The following is a 15,043-nucleotide window of genomic DNA, read 5'->3' on the forward strand; positions in this document are numbered from 1 at the left end:
TACAAAGAAGAAGTTGCATTTTTCACCATAACAGTTTTCCCCGCATTGTTTAAGTGGTTACCTTTCCAACTTAAAAGCTTATTTTTGATTTTTTCAACCAAAGGTTCAAAACATTCTATTTTTGATCGATTAGTAAATAAAGGAGAACCAAGATATTTGTCTGTTAGGGGGATTGCAGTTTAGAGCTGTCAATTTATAACCCGGCCCGCGGGTTGACCCTAACCCGGCTTGTTTCAACCCGGCTCGTCTTGACGTGTTGCCTAAATGGGCCGGGTTAGGGTTGGCATATATAGCCCTAACAGAAAACAAGCTGGACTAGGGTCAACCCGCGGGTTACCATCCAACCCGTTGAATTATATTACCTTGACGAAATATAGAAAACCTAGACCTGATTAGACCTTATTCCCGTTGATTTCTTATTTTCAAGATGTTAATCATATGTATGTACATCTAAACCTTTATTAACTTTTAAGTATACACAAACAAGTGGTAAAAAACATAGATTTATCAAATAAGATGAACAATATAACCAGTCCAGAAATTTGAAGATTTAGTTAATACCCATTCTTTTAATCCATACAAATCAAGCAACCATAATATTAATCAAAGAAAGAGAGCAACAAACATGTAAGGAGAGGAATGTAGGATGGATATGTTTTATGTACGATTTTTACCATACAAATCATAATCAACTGATTCAATAAATAATAAAAAAAAATAATCAACTGATTGTGAACAGCTTCCTAGAAAAATCTAGGTCTAACAACAAAGAAGCAAAATGAAAGGCGAGAGGATAGAGAGGTTGTATCATAATTAAATCCTGATCTAAATAGGTAGAGAAGAAAGTAAGGAAAAATGAAAAAATGAGGAAGGAGGACGAAGGAGATGCAGCAGCCGAGGAAGGGATGAGACGGTGATGCGGAGAAGAAACGAGAAATGTAGTTGGGCGTAGGGTTTTTATTTTAGGTGAAAAAGATACTATGTAAACCATGTACTCACGGGATAAAGTTAAAGGTGCTCCCGTAGCCCAGTGGTCAAAATGCTAAGTGAGACAAGTTGATTCAGTAACTTTACAAAACAAAAGACAGTCATCGGCGAATAGCAGATGACTAATGGAAGGTGCCCGATGAACAATTTTTATGCCTTTGATTAGCCCAGAGTTTCATGCATTATTTTTCTGGAGAGAGCCTCCATACAAAATAAAAACCAGTAGGGTGAGAGTGGATCTCCCTGTCTTAAACCCCTGGTAGGTTTGAAGAACTCAGTGGGAGAATCATTAATGAGAACAGACAGAGTAGTTGTTGATATACATTGATAGACCGGATTACACCACTGAGAGTTAAATCCCATTTTTGTCATAATTTGAATTAAGAAGTCCCATTCCACTCCGTCGTTTGACATATCAATTTTAAGCCCCATGAACCCTTTTTTTTTATTTTGAATTTTTCATTTTATGTATAATTTCGTGAGCAATCGTAATGTTTTCAGCTATGCGCCTTCCAGGTATGAAGGCAGATTGGTATGGGGAGATTACTTTCTCCAACAAAGTTTTCATTCTACCAGCCATTAGTTTTGAAATGATTTTGTATGAAGTATTAGCCAAAACTATGGGTCTGAATTCCCCTGGAGTTACCGGGTTAAGAGTCTTCGGGATTAGAGAAATTAATGAGGCATTCATTTCCTTAGATTTTCCTTAGAGATGTTTCCACTTACCAAGAAATATTGGACCATGTTTCTTAAATCAGGTCCAACAATTTCCCAGTTTTGTTGGAAAAATTTGGCGAAAAGCCATCTGGTCCCGAACTTTTGTCTGGTTCCATAGACAACAGAGTTTTCTTAATTTCAACCTCTAAAGGGGTTGAGCAAAGCATATCATTGTCAAGCTGAGATATGCAAGGAGGTATTAGATTAAGCATATCATTGTCTATAGAAGGGTTAACAGTGGTAGCTATTATTTGAAAGTGGCTAGTAATACAATCAGGAATTTCAGTTCTGGTATTTAGCCATTCTTCTTTATCATTTTTCAGGGTTTCAATTCTGTTCCTTCTAAACCTTCTCTTAGCTTTACTATGGAAATACTTCGTGTTTCTGTCACCTAAAGCTAAGTTTTGGTCTCTACTCTTATCCTTCCAAAAATTTTCTTTTATGGCATGCCATTTTGCAAGGTCTCTTCTCTTGTCAGCAAGGTCAGAACTTTTGGTAGTATAACTTCGTCTTTTGTTTATCTTTTCTAAATCCTTTATAATATTCTCTATGTTACTATTGATGTTTCCAAAACAAATTCTATTCCATGGTCTAAGAATGTATTTGACAGTGGCTAACTTTTTGTTAACTTTGAAAGCTAGAGATCCCCTTACCTGAGTATTCCAACTTTGATGAATAATGGGTTTGCATTCTTCGTGCTTAATCCACTCACCAAAGTACTTGAATGGGGTGGCCTCATCATTCCAATGGTTGTAAGTTCTAAGACGAATAGGTACATTGTCAGAAGCAAGAGGACACATATGCTTAATGCTAGAGTTAGGGAATTTTTGTTCCATTTGGAGTTAACCAAGGCCCTGTCCAGTCTCTGTTCTATGTCTTGAGTATCATTCCTGTGATTATTCCAAGTAAAAGTGTACCCCGAAAAACTTAGATCTATCATATTACATTTGTTTATTAGATTGTTAAAGATTTTTGCCTCATTCTTTTTAAAAGGAAAGATACTATTTTTTCCTGTTCATTAAGAACCACATTCAAATCACCAATTATTATCCAAGGTTTGTTCATATTAGCTGCCATATCTTTTATTATTTTCCAAGATTGCAGTTTTAATCGCATGTATGTACTTCCAGAAAAGCATGTGAGAACCCAACTAGAGTCATTTATATGATTTATAACAGTTGCATTAATGTGATTGTGAACATAATCATTTATTTGAATTATCACATTATACTTCCAGATAAGGCAGAGACCACCTGCGCTTCCCCTTGGAGGTACAAGATGGTAGTTATAAACATTTACGTTTCTCAAAATTGTGTGCATTTCTTTATTTTGTTGTTTAGTTTCGGATAAGAAGAGAATTTCTGGGTTTTCTTTGTATAAAGTATCTAACAGACTATTCCTAGCATCTAATTTCCCTAAACCTTGGCAATTCCAAGCAATCAAGCTTATAAACTGACAGAAATGGGAAACAACGGGATATGTGAACATTTCTAGCACAATATAATAGTTAAAATTCATATGGATGTGTATCCTAATCTCATGCTCATGCTTTCTATCGCTGTGTTTACTTATTATAGTTTTATAGAAAGTATTCGTTTCAAGTTTTGTACTTACCTTCTCTGGCCAAGAATGATCCAACAATATCTTTGTGACCAAATCAGCCTTACAAACTTTGTTTCGTAGTCTCCTAAACTTCCAAAAACTGTAGGATTTAGATAACATGCTATGGAGAGTCATAGAAAGACTATGGGACAGTCACCTGAAAAGGGGTAGAAGAGTAAAATCAGAAAGCAAGTTGGGCGAGAAGAGCTACCAAAGATAATCAATATTAAGAAAATTGATGCGTTAGATCAATATTCAGAAGAACTAGAGAAATAATTGAACAATTAAAGAGGCAAAGAGTCTAATTAGAACCGATAAATTAATAAGAAATGAACCCAAAATCAATTAATAATTATAGCTAAAAGAGTTAAAGCAATGAAATATCTAACTTTAAGGACAATTAGAGAAATAGATGTGATAAAGAAAATTTATAAAAGCAAGAAGATGATAGGTGCACTAATAGGTATTAAAAAATCAAAGCTAATAAAAGGGATCGCAACAAAGGTTAGAAAAAGAGAGTGATGTAGATGCAGATGAAGGCGTCTGAAAAAGCCTTCGGCTAGAGTCTTGAATTTGTAAGTAACATCAGATTTTATTGCCGAAAGAGGTGTCTTTGGTAACCGATGATGGTTTCAGTATCTCTGTAGCTTAGAAAAAGCAGTCTTCAGTATCTTCGGTAGTATTCTTAGTGTCTTCGAAGTCTTTCAATAATCAGATCTAAAGGTGTATTAGTAGAAAATGTAATCCAAAGTGTCTTTGTAACTGATGAGTAATGGTCTGAAGGACAAATAGGTCTTTGAAACTTGAGATGAAAATTATTAGTGGTGGGTTTCGGTAATCATCACCGTTGAAGACGGTGAAACTGGCTATATTACGGTGATTTCCGACGGTTCTTGGTGGTTACTGGCTTTGATTTAGTTGTTTTAGTGGTGGCGAAAAAGTCGCAGTTTTAGAGGACATATGAGAGAGAGGTTAAAGAATCATTATTAGTGCACTTGACATAATTTTTTATTTACTTTGTCTGAAGGAGCTAAATTACCAATGTACTCTTAATCTATGGTGTGAAATTATTACACTTGTGTCTCATGCAATCAATTTTTGTAACACGTGGAAAAAAGATTGCTCAAATTTCCGTTAATTTTACGGTCGCGCTAGGCGCATCGCCACTTACTCGCTGCTTCCACGCACGCTGAGCTGATGTGGTGATGCGGCATCGTGATATAGACTATACGTACTCCACATATCACTAATGAGAGAGAAATAAACGAGAGAGAGATAAATGAAAGATACTTCTTCCTTCTATCAAATGCGATTAGGGCTGCACATACTCCGGTACGGACTGGTTCTCTTATGAAACCGGTGTCTGTACTTGGTGTTGGCCGGTACCTCTTTTTGAGGACCGGTACCGGTCCGGTACAAGACCGGTACCGGTTTTTTTACCCGAAAAACGTTATAAATTAATACTAAGTTATACAACATTTTCATATGATCAATGTATCCAAAATAAGTTCAGGTTGCATACATACTTAAGTTCAACATTTCCATAACTTCAAAACAACAATCCAAAATAAGTTCAATTTGCTAAAAAGTAAAAAACAACATTTCCACAACCATAAGTCTGTCTACGGCAAGTCGACAAGAAATGAAATGCGATCATTGCAAGCGAAAATGGATGGCTGCAAAGCCTGCACTTGCAATTTGCAATCCTAGCCTGCATTCATTTCCATACATTACATAGTAGCAATGAGAAGTAACTGCGTTTTTAAGAAAGGGAGCTAAGAAAGAGAAAAAACTAAATTCAAGAAAGATGCAGAACATATGAGACTTGTTCTCAAAGAACTCATCATTTCCCCACTCATATCCCTGACTACAACGAAGATGAATGAAAGAGTAAAATTAATGAAATACAAGCTAGTTTACATACTCTGAAGTACTTTAAGTCTTTAATGGGTATTTTGTAACACCTGCTGCCCTGAAACACATCAGGATCCTTAAGCGTTCAGCGGTTCAGCCTGAAATTCATTTATAGTTAAAGAGGAAATTAACAAGTAAATAAATTTTCACAAGAAACAGTAGTCAGTAAAGAGTGTAAGCTAATAAATGGAAATCGGTGACATTTAAAAGTTGGAAAAATCTAGCATTTCCACAAAACTGCAGAAATTGTTAAGCCCAAACTGATCATGCTCTTTAAAGCTTAAGCATCTACCTCACCATAAAAACTGCAGAAATTTGTTATTGTAAGTATGTTTCAAGAAGAAGAGAAACTTAGTGTGTCCTTTGTAGAAACCCATCATATATGTACTTTCAAATTACATCAAATTGCAGGAATTGTTGATCCTTCATTTATGAGAGTAAAATGAAATCCTATTGTAAAGCCAAGGAATAGCTAAACTGCATTGTGATCCATATCAATATGCACTGAACTCTTATTGCTTGTTTTTTATATAAGAGTTGAGTAAAAATTGAGCTTACCACAAGCCATTGTGCGGTACTTGAGAACCCCAAAAATCTAATTCTTCCTTCTTCTCTTCTTTGGCCTTTGGACTAATCTTCTCAATATCTGAAGAAAAAAAAATACAAACGAACTTAGAACATAAAACTGAAATTAGAAAAGGAATTCTACTGAGAGACAATCAGACAAACCAAAACAAAATAAAAGGAAAAAATAAACCCTAAAAAAATCAATACAACCAGATGTACAGTAACCCTAAAAAAAATCAAAACAATCAAAACTCGGATCATAAAACTGAAATTAGAACCATACCCATGATTTGAACTTCATGAAATCAAAAAGTTTGCTAGAGATTATGTCAAAAAAATCAATATTCTAGGGTTCAATACGAAATCAATGTACAATCAAACGATTCAAAGTTTCAAAGCCTAAGGAGAAGAATACTGACCTGAATCCTGATAGAGATGGTGATCCACTGATATTACTGATATTCAATCTCGATTCAAACCCTAAGAGAATCGAGAAAATGATGCTGCCGCTGAGTGAGAAGAAGAAACAAAGAAGAACTGAAGAATGATTCTTCATTTTTTTTTCTTCTCGACATCCTATCTAGATCTCAACGGCTAAGATTAAAAACCTAGATAGATCTCAACGGCTAATAATAACCGGTACAGATGGTCCCGGTTCAAGTACGGTTCTCCCCAAGAACCGGTGTCTGTACCGGTCTAGTCCGGTTCTCAAATTTCAGAACCGGTGTCTGTACCGGTCAAGCCGGTTCCGATTCGGTACCGGTCCGGTTTTTACGGTTCTACTCCGGTCCAGGTCGTGTAGACCGGTTCTTGTGCAGCCCTAATTGTTTCTGTCATTTCCATTCTTATATCAGTCTCGTTATTCATGTACATGATATAAATCATTTTTAAGATCTAAGGTTTGAATAATCTAAACATTAATCGAAAAATTGGTTGAAAATTATATCTAAACATTATGGATTACGATGTTGATTACAGGGAGCGGAGATGAGACAATTATCTTCAGAGCAATCATCAATTAGATGAAGAACGTTCACTAGATCTTTTTTCTCAGTTTTAATATAATTTTCAACCAAATTTTCGATTAATGTTTAGATTATTCAAACCTTAGATTTTGAAAATGACTTATATCATGTACATGAAAACGAGACTGATATAAGAATAGAAATGACAGAAACAATCGCATTTGGTAGAAGGAAGAAGTATCTCTCATTTATCTCTCTCTCGTTTATTTCTCTCATTAGTGATACTTGGAGTACGTATCATCTATATCACGAGGCCGCATCACCACACCAGCTCAACGTGCATGAAAGCAGCGAGTAAGTGGCGATGCGCCTAGCGCGACCGTAAAATTAACAGAAATTTGAGTAATTTTTTTTCCACGTGTTACAAAAACTGATTGCATGAGTCATGAGCACCAACCAACTGCATGAGACACAAGTGCGATAATTTCTCACCATAGATTAAGAGTACATTGGTAATTTATCTCCTTCAGATAAAGTAAATAAAAAATTATGTCAAGTGCACTAATAATGATTCCTTAATATCTCTCTCATATGTCCTCTAAAATTGTGACTTTTTCGCCACCACTAAAACAACTAAATCAAAGCCAGTAACCACCAAGAATCATCGGAAATCACCGTAATATAGCCAGTACCACCGTCTTCGACGGTGATGATTACCGAAACCCACCACTAATAATTTTCATCTCAAGTTTCAAAGACCTATTTTTCCTTCAGACCATTACTCATCAGTTACAAAGACACTTTGGATTACATTTGCTACTAAGACACCGTTAGATCTGATTATTGAAAGACTTCGAAGACACTAAGAATATTACCGAAGATACTGAAGACTGCTTTTTCTAAGCTACGGAGATACTGAAACCATCATCAGTTACCAAAGACACCTCTTTCGGCAAAAATGTCTCATGTTACTTACAAATTCAAAACTCTATCCGAAGGCTTTTTCAGACGCCTGCATCTGCATCTACGTCACTCTCTTTTTCTAACCTTTGTTGCGATCCCTTTTAATAGCTTTGACTTTTTAATACTTATTAGTGCACCTATCATCTTCTTGTTTTAATAAATTTTCTTTATCATATTTATTTCTCTAATTGTTCTTAAAGTTAGAAATTCCATTGCTTTAACTCTTTAGCTATAATTATTAACTGATTTTGGGATCATTTCTTATTAATTTATCGAATCTAATTAGACTCTTTGCCTCTTTAATTATTCAATTATTTCTATATTTTTCTGAATTTTGATCTAACGCATCAATTTTCTTACTACTGATTATCTTTGGTAACTCTTTTCGCCCAAATTGCTTTCTGATTTTACTCTTCTACCCCTTTTCAGGTGATTGTCCCATAGTCTTTTTATGACTCTCCATAGCCTGTTCTCTAAAACCTATAGTTTTTGGAAGTTTAGGAGACTACAAAACAAAGTTTGTAAGGATGATTTGGTCACAAAGATATTGTTGGATCATTCTTGGACAGAGAAGGTAAGTACAAAACTTGAAACTAATACTTTCTATAAAACTATAATAAGTAAACACAATGATAGCAAGCATGAGCATGGGATTAGGATACACATCCATATGAATTTTAACTATTATATTGTGCTAGAAATGTTCACATATCACGTTGTTTCCCATTTCTGTCATTTTATAAGCTTGATTGCTTGGAATTGCCAAGGTTTAGGGAAATTAGATGCTAGGAATAGTCTGTTAGATACTTTATAGAAAGAAAACCCAGACATTCTCTTCTTATCCGAAACTAAACAACAAAATAAAGAAATGCACACAATTTTGAGAAACGTAAATATTTATAACTACCATCTTGTACCTCCAAGGGGAAGCGCAGGCGGTCTCTGCCTTATCTGGAAGTATAATGTGATAATTCAAATAAATGATTATGTTCACAATGACATTAATGCAACTGTTACAAATCATATAAATGACACTAGTTGGGTTCTCACATGCTTTTCTGGAAGTACATACATGCGATTAAAACTGCAATCTTGGAAAATAATAAAAGATATGGCAGCTAATATGAACAAACCTTGGATAATAATTTGTGATTTGAATGTGGTTCTTCATGAACAGGAAAAAAATAGTAGCTTTCCTTTTAAAAACAATGAGGCAAAAATCTTTAACAATCTAATAAACAAATGTAATCTGATAGATCTAGGTTTTTTGGGGTACAATTTTACTTGGAATAATCACATGAATGATACTCAAAACATAGAACAAAGATTGGACAGGGCCTTGGTTAACTCCAAATGGAACAGAAATTCCATAACTCTAGCATTAAGCATCTGTGTCCTCTTGCTTCTGACCATGTACCTATTCGTCTTAATACTTACAACCATTGGAATGATGGGGCCACCCCATTCAAGTACTTTGGTGAATGGATTAAGCACGAATAATGCAAACCCCTTATTCATAAAAGTTGGAAGTAAGGGGATCTCCAGCTTTCAAAGTTAACAAAAATCTAGCCATTGTCAGATACATTCTTAGACTATGGAATAGAAAAAGTTTTGAAAACATCAATAGTAACATAGAGAATATTAAAAAGGATTTAGAAAAGATAAACAAAAGACGAAGTTATACTACTAAAAGTTCTGACCTTGCTGACAAGAGAAGAGACCTTGCGAAATGGTATGCCATAAAAGAAAATTTTTGGAAGGATAAGAGTAGTGACCAAAACTTAGCTTTAGGTGACAGAAACACGAAGTATTTCCAAAGTAAAGCTAAGAGAAGTTCTAGAAGGAACAAAATTGAAACCCTGAAAAATGATAAAGAGGAATGGATAAATACCAGAACTGAAATTGCTGAGTGTATTACCATCCACTTTTAAAGAATAGCTACCACTGTTAAACCTTCTATAGACAATGATATGCTTAATATAATACCTCCTTGCATATCTCAGCTTGACAATGATATGCTTTGCTCAACCCCTTTAGAGGTTGAAATTAAGAAAACTTTGCTGTCTATGGAACCAGACAAAAGTCCGGGACCATATGGCTTTCCGCCAAATTTTTTCCAACAAAACTGGGAAATTGTTGGACCTGATTTAATAAACATGTTCCAATATTTTTTCGTAAGTGGAAACATCTCTAAGGAAATGAATCCCTCATTAATTTCTCTAATCTCGAAGACTCTTAACTCGGTAACTCCAGGGGAATTCAGACCCATAGCTGGTAGAATACTTCGTACAAAATCATTTCAAAACTAATGGCTGGCAGAATGAAAACTTTGTTGGGGAAAGTAATCTCCCCATACCAATCTGCCTTCATACCTGGAAGGCATATAGCTGAAGACATTACGATTGCTCACGAAATTATACATAAAATGAAAATTCAAAATAAAAAAAAGGGTGCATGGGGCTTAAAATTGATATGTCGAATACTTTCGACAGAGTGGAATGGGACTTTCTAATTCAAATTATGACAAAAATGGGATTTAACTCTCAATGGTGTAATCATCAGTGTATATCAACAACTACTATGTCCGTTCTCATTAATGGTTCTCCCACTGAGTTCTTCAAACCTACCAGGGGTTTAAGACAGGGAGATCCACTCACCCTACTGGTTTTTATTTTGTATGGAGTCTCTCTCCAGAAAAATAATGCATGAAACTCTGGGCTAATCAAAGGCATAAGAATTGTTCATCAGGCACCTTCCATTAGTCATCTGCTATTCGCCGATGACTGTCTTTTGTTTTGTAAAGTTACTGAATCAACTTGTCATAAATTGGTGAAACTATTCACTGAATTTGGGGCAGTATCTGGTCAACTGATTAACCTAAATAAATCGGTTGTTTTCTTTAGCCCTAAAACCGACACTAGCATCAGACATAGAGTGAAAGAGATCCTAGGAGTAACTGTAATCCCCCTAACAGACAAATATTTTGGTTCTCCTTTATTTACTAATCGATCAAAAAATGCGGGGAAAACTATTATGGTGAAAAATGTAACTTCTTCTTTGTATGTTTACCAAATGAATTGTTTTAAAGTTCCAGTTAAAATACACAAAGATATAACAAAACTTCAAAGGGATTTTTGGTGGGGAAAAAATGAAAATGGCTTGAATGAGAATTGTAAGAAAGGGGTATACCTAAAAAACTGGAAATCATTTTGTAAATCTTTAGAAAAAGGAGTCTTAGGTATAAAAAATTTAAAAAACTTTAATTTAGCTATGATAGCTAAGATGGGATGGAGACTTAAAGAAAGACCGGACTCGCTCTGTGCCTCCATACTCAAAGCAAAATATTATCCTAATTGTGACTTACTTGACATTGACAGTGATCCCAAAATAAATGATAGCTGGATATGGAAGGGTCTGTTGACAAGTGTCAATCAAATAAAAAAATATAGTTTCTGGGAAATAGGAAATGGAAAAACCATAGATATTTGGGATGATTCTGGATCCCCGGAAAAAATCCTCCTATTCAAAAACCAACAGTAGAAACTGATCTCAGAAAGGTGTGTGATTTACTTACTACAAGTAAGGAATGGGACATGGATAAGTTGAGAAAATGCTTTGATAAGCAAACCATTGATCTAATAAAGGAAATAGAGGTTCCTATAATTGATAGGGAAAACACCACTATTTGGACTCTAAGCGAAAAAGGTAACTTCTCTGTTAACTCTCTATATAACAAGATCAACTCAAATGGAAATGTAAACCACTACCGGAACAAAATATTGAGTATGAATATTACTCCGTCGGTGAAAACTTTTATCTGGAAAGCAGCCAATGCTATTTTACCAATCTGCTGCCCATTGGTAAAATAACAGCAGATTGGTAACTTTCATACCAAATAGCAGCAACCAATGCTATTTTACCAAATAGTATGAGAATGGTGACCGTCATACCAGAAATAAACACCATTTGTAACCTCTGTAAGGAGGAACATGAAACTTTGAGTCACTTATTTTTGGATTGTAACTTTTCTACTCAGGTTTGGATGCATTTTAATTTTGATATGAATTACATAAAGAATGGAACAGTTTCTTTTCATGAATGGTTAATGAACTGTTTTGATAACTCGGATAAAGGTAGCTATGGCATCGATTGGCATGTTCTCTGTAGTACAATAATCTGGCATATTTGGAAAGCTACGTGCGACATCACATTTAAAAAAAAAATCATAATAACACAAACAATGTAATCAAATACCTAAATGGCTACACAACAATCATGAAAAGTGACTATGATATAATGCAGTCGTTGTACTACAACCCTAAGAATGATGAGGTTTTAAAGGTTACAACAAATCAAACGTAAGGACAGGAAGGAAGGAAAGATGGACATAACAATAGATATTGCTTTAAGCATGATGAATTCTACAACAAATTCTGGAATAGGCCTAACTTTGTGTGACCATGCAGGAATTGCCAGAGAAGCTCGAGGTTTGTATGCCAACTGCACCACCAGAGAGCAATTATAGGCGGCTGGAGCGGATACAACTTTCCAATGGGCATCCGATTGGAGTGGACACACAATAACATTTAGAAGTGATTCAGAACCCACTCTATTGCTTCTAGTAGGAAAGTATGCGTCTGCCAAAGAACAAAGATACAAGATCACTGCAGATTTTCAAAACACAACAAAGTTTGATATTAATTTTAGAGTTAGGGCTTTCAATTTAGTATTGAGAGACAATGTAATTTGAGCAGCAAAAATTTGTATTTTTTGTAACAAATATACCATTAAACATTCCTGGAAAGGGGAGTGCTTATGGGCAATTCTAAACTTTCTAAACATTTAAGATTATAAATGGTCCATTGAAACTCTCCTTTTAGCTTGTACGGTCCTCTATTATCAATAGTATCTTGAGGGAAATCTTTTTTTTTCTAAAAAAAATAACAATACAAATTAAAAAATAACAACAAAAGAACCCAAACCTAAACTCTTTATTTCACCTCTTCCTCAGTTCCTCTTACTCTTAGTCTCTACTTTTCCTCTTCGTCTCATCTTCCGCTTTGTCTCACTTCGTCTGTTCATGTTGGCCATGACCCATAAGCTACCAAATCACTCATTAAAAATTATTATCACATTCACCGTTAGCAGAATGATTTACTTGTTTAGTTTACGAGTAAAGGGTTTCATTGTGACCTGGAAATTAATCAATACTCAGATGCTGCTTCACTTTCATAAGATTTTCGGGTAGAGATATTCGTCACATTTGTGTTTAGTTTTTGAATAAAAGACGAGAAAGTGGAAAGTAGGAATAAGAGGGTGAAAATATGTTATGGGTCGTATATGTTTTTATGGTTCGGTTTTTGGTGGTACCCGATCTGTTCACCCGTCTTCTTTACCCGAAAATCCTGAAGAACATCTCTGGTTTTTCTAATCGATCGATTAGCTTTGTTTGTTTTTTTTCTTTTGGAGGAATCAAACTAGCTTGTACTTAGACTATGTGATATATAAAATTAATTAATGGGTGTAAGAATCTCTTCAATTGATTCCATGAGTTGGATTTCGAGAACTAAAAATTGAACTATTTTTTTTTAATGAAAATGATACTGAAATTGAATGATTCCAGTTGAATCATTGGAGATTTTCATGAACTCATGTAATTTGTTTGCTTGATTGTGCTTGATCGAAATTTCTAATCAATTTGCTTGATTGTCTCAAGATTATCATCAATTTCATAAAATTTGAAGAACCAAAATGCTGATTTTGATTTTTTTTGTACATTTATTGTGACTGACAAATTACACTGAAGTGACCATATAGAGGTCTCCGTTCGGTCGACCAAATACAATGAATTTTCTTTTAAATCATTAAAACTAGATTACCGTATGCGGTGGGGGGCCGACAGGAAGAAAAATTGAGAGAGACTTAAATCCACGGAAATGCTTTACCTTTTACACAAATATGGTACATTACGCTTCGTAACGTAACAACGCTAATTCCTGCGGTACGGGTTCCATATCAAACAATGTGAGAACCTTGTTCACTAAATGCATCTATAATCACCACCCTCAATTATGCGCTCATAATTAACGTGTAAATGCCTGGCAGCTGCCCGAAGTTATGATATTTCTTAAAACTTACAGAAATTATTAACGAACCGAGAAAAAAGAATCCGTCCCAACTTCTCTCACAAATACTGCCCATTATTGTTCTACGCGGGCCCCACCGGAATCCATAAAAAGAAATTGAGACGGGAGGTTTTGCCGCAGTCCTCTTGGTCGGTAAAAAATGATTCTAAAAGCTTATCAACAAAATTAACGTGCATATAAATGCCAAACTCGTGTGTTGTGCCCTCAGAGTTTAAATATACTCAATCTGATGTTTCTAAAAGAAAACAAAAGAAAAGAACAATCCTAAAATCGTTCCCTGGGTTACACATTCTGTAAAGGCTCACATCGACCAAACCATAAGATTTTACCCATTCACGACTTGAATTCCAAACCTAAAAAACAGTGGACCGTTAGCTAACAGCCACGGTCAGATCTAAAACTCCGAAAATCTTACCATTAGATCGATGGGGTTACCATCAAATCTTTTGAAGTTACATGTGACAGCAAAATTGATTTCTAAGAAAAGCTCTATTCCTTGTTCTCACCGCCCTTTATTAGAGGTTTTACAGAAACTCCATCTTTCTTTCCTTGTTCACTGTCTCTAAAATTCTCTTTCTTTCTCTACTGAGTCTGAGTTTCTAGATAAGGAGAATCTTTAATTATTTGTTTTGAAGTATGGGTTTTGTTCGAGTGTCCGTTTGAACTTTGAATCATTCTTAATACCATTGATTAATTGTAAGATTGCTATAGATAGTTCCCAGCAAGTAAGTCTTTTCTTTCTTTACTTTTTTTGTTTTTGTAAGAACCAGTCGACTCGTGTAATCCATGCTCAAATGAAGAGAAAAACTGTAATCGAAATAAGCGGGTGAAAATAAAATGCGAGTATGTTTACCTGATCCGAAACTTCATCATCTCTACCCGACTGAAGAACTCTGTTTCTGCACGAAGAAAAAAGTCTTTCGACTACAGAATTTGTCGAAATCAACACAGCTAAAAGATTATATCGCAGAAATGGAGACCCATGTTATTCTTTTTGAATGATATTCTGGTGTTGTTCACTGTTTTAGATAGATATTCCAAAATTGAAAATTGATATTTTTTTCTATTTTCAATGAAAACTTAAACTGAAATCGATCGGATTGACTATTTTGATGATCTTTGAACTGCAAGTTTGATTAAATGTGACATAAATTTGTGATCAATTTGATTGATTGCCCCCAA

Source organism: Papaver somniferum, chromosome 5 (genome assembly GCF_003573695.1).
Source record: "Papaver somniferum cultivar HN1 chromosome 5, ASM357369v1, whole genome shotgun sequence".
Taxonomy (NCBI): domain Eukaryota; kingdom Viridiplantae; phylum Streptophyta; class Magnoliopsida; order Ranunculales; family Papaveraceae; genus Papaver; species Papaver somniferum.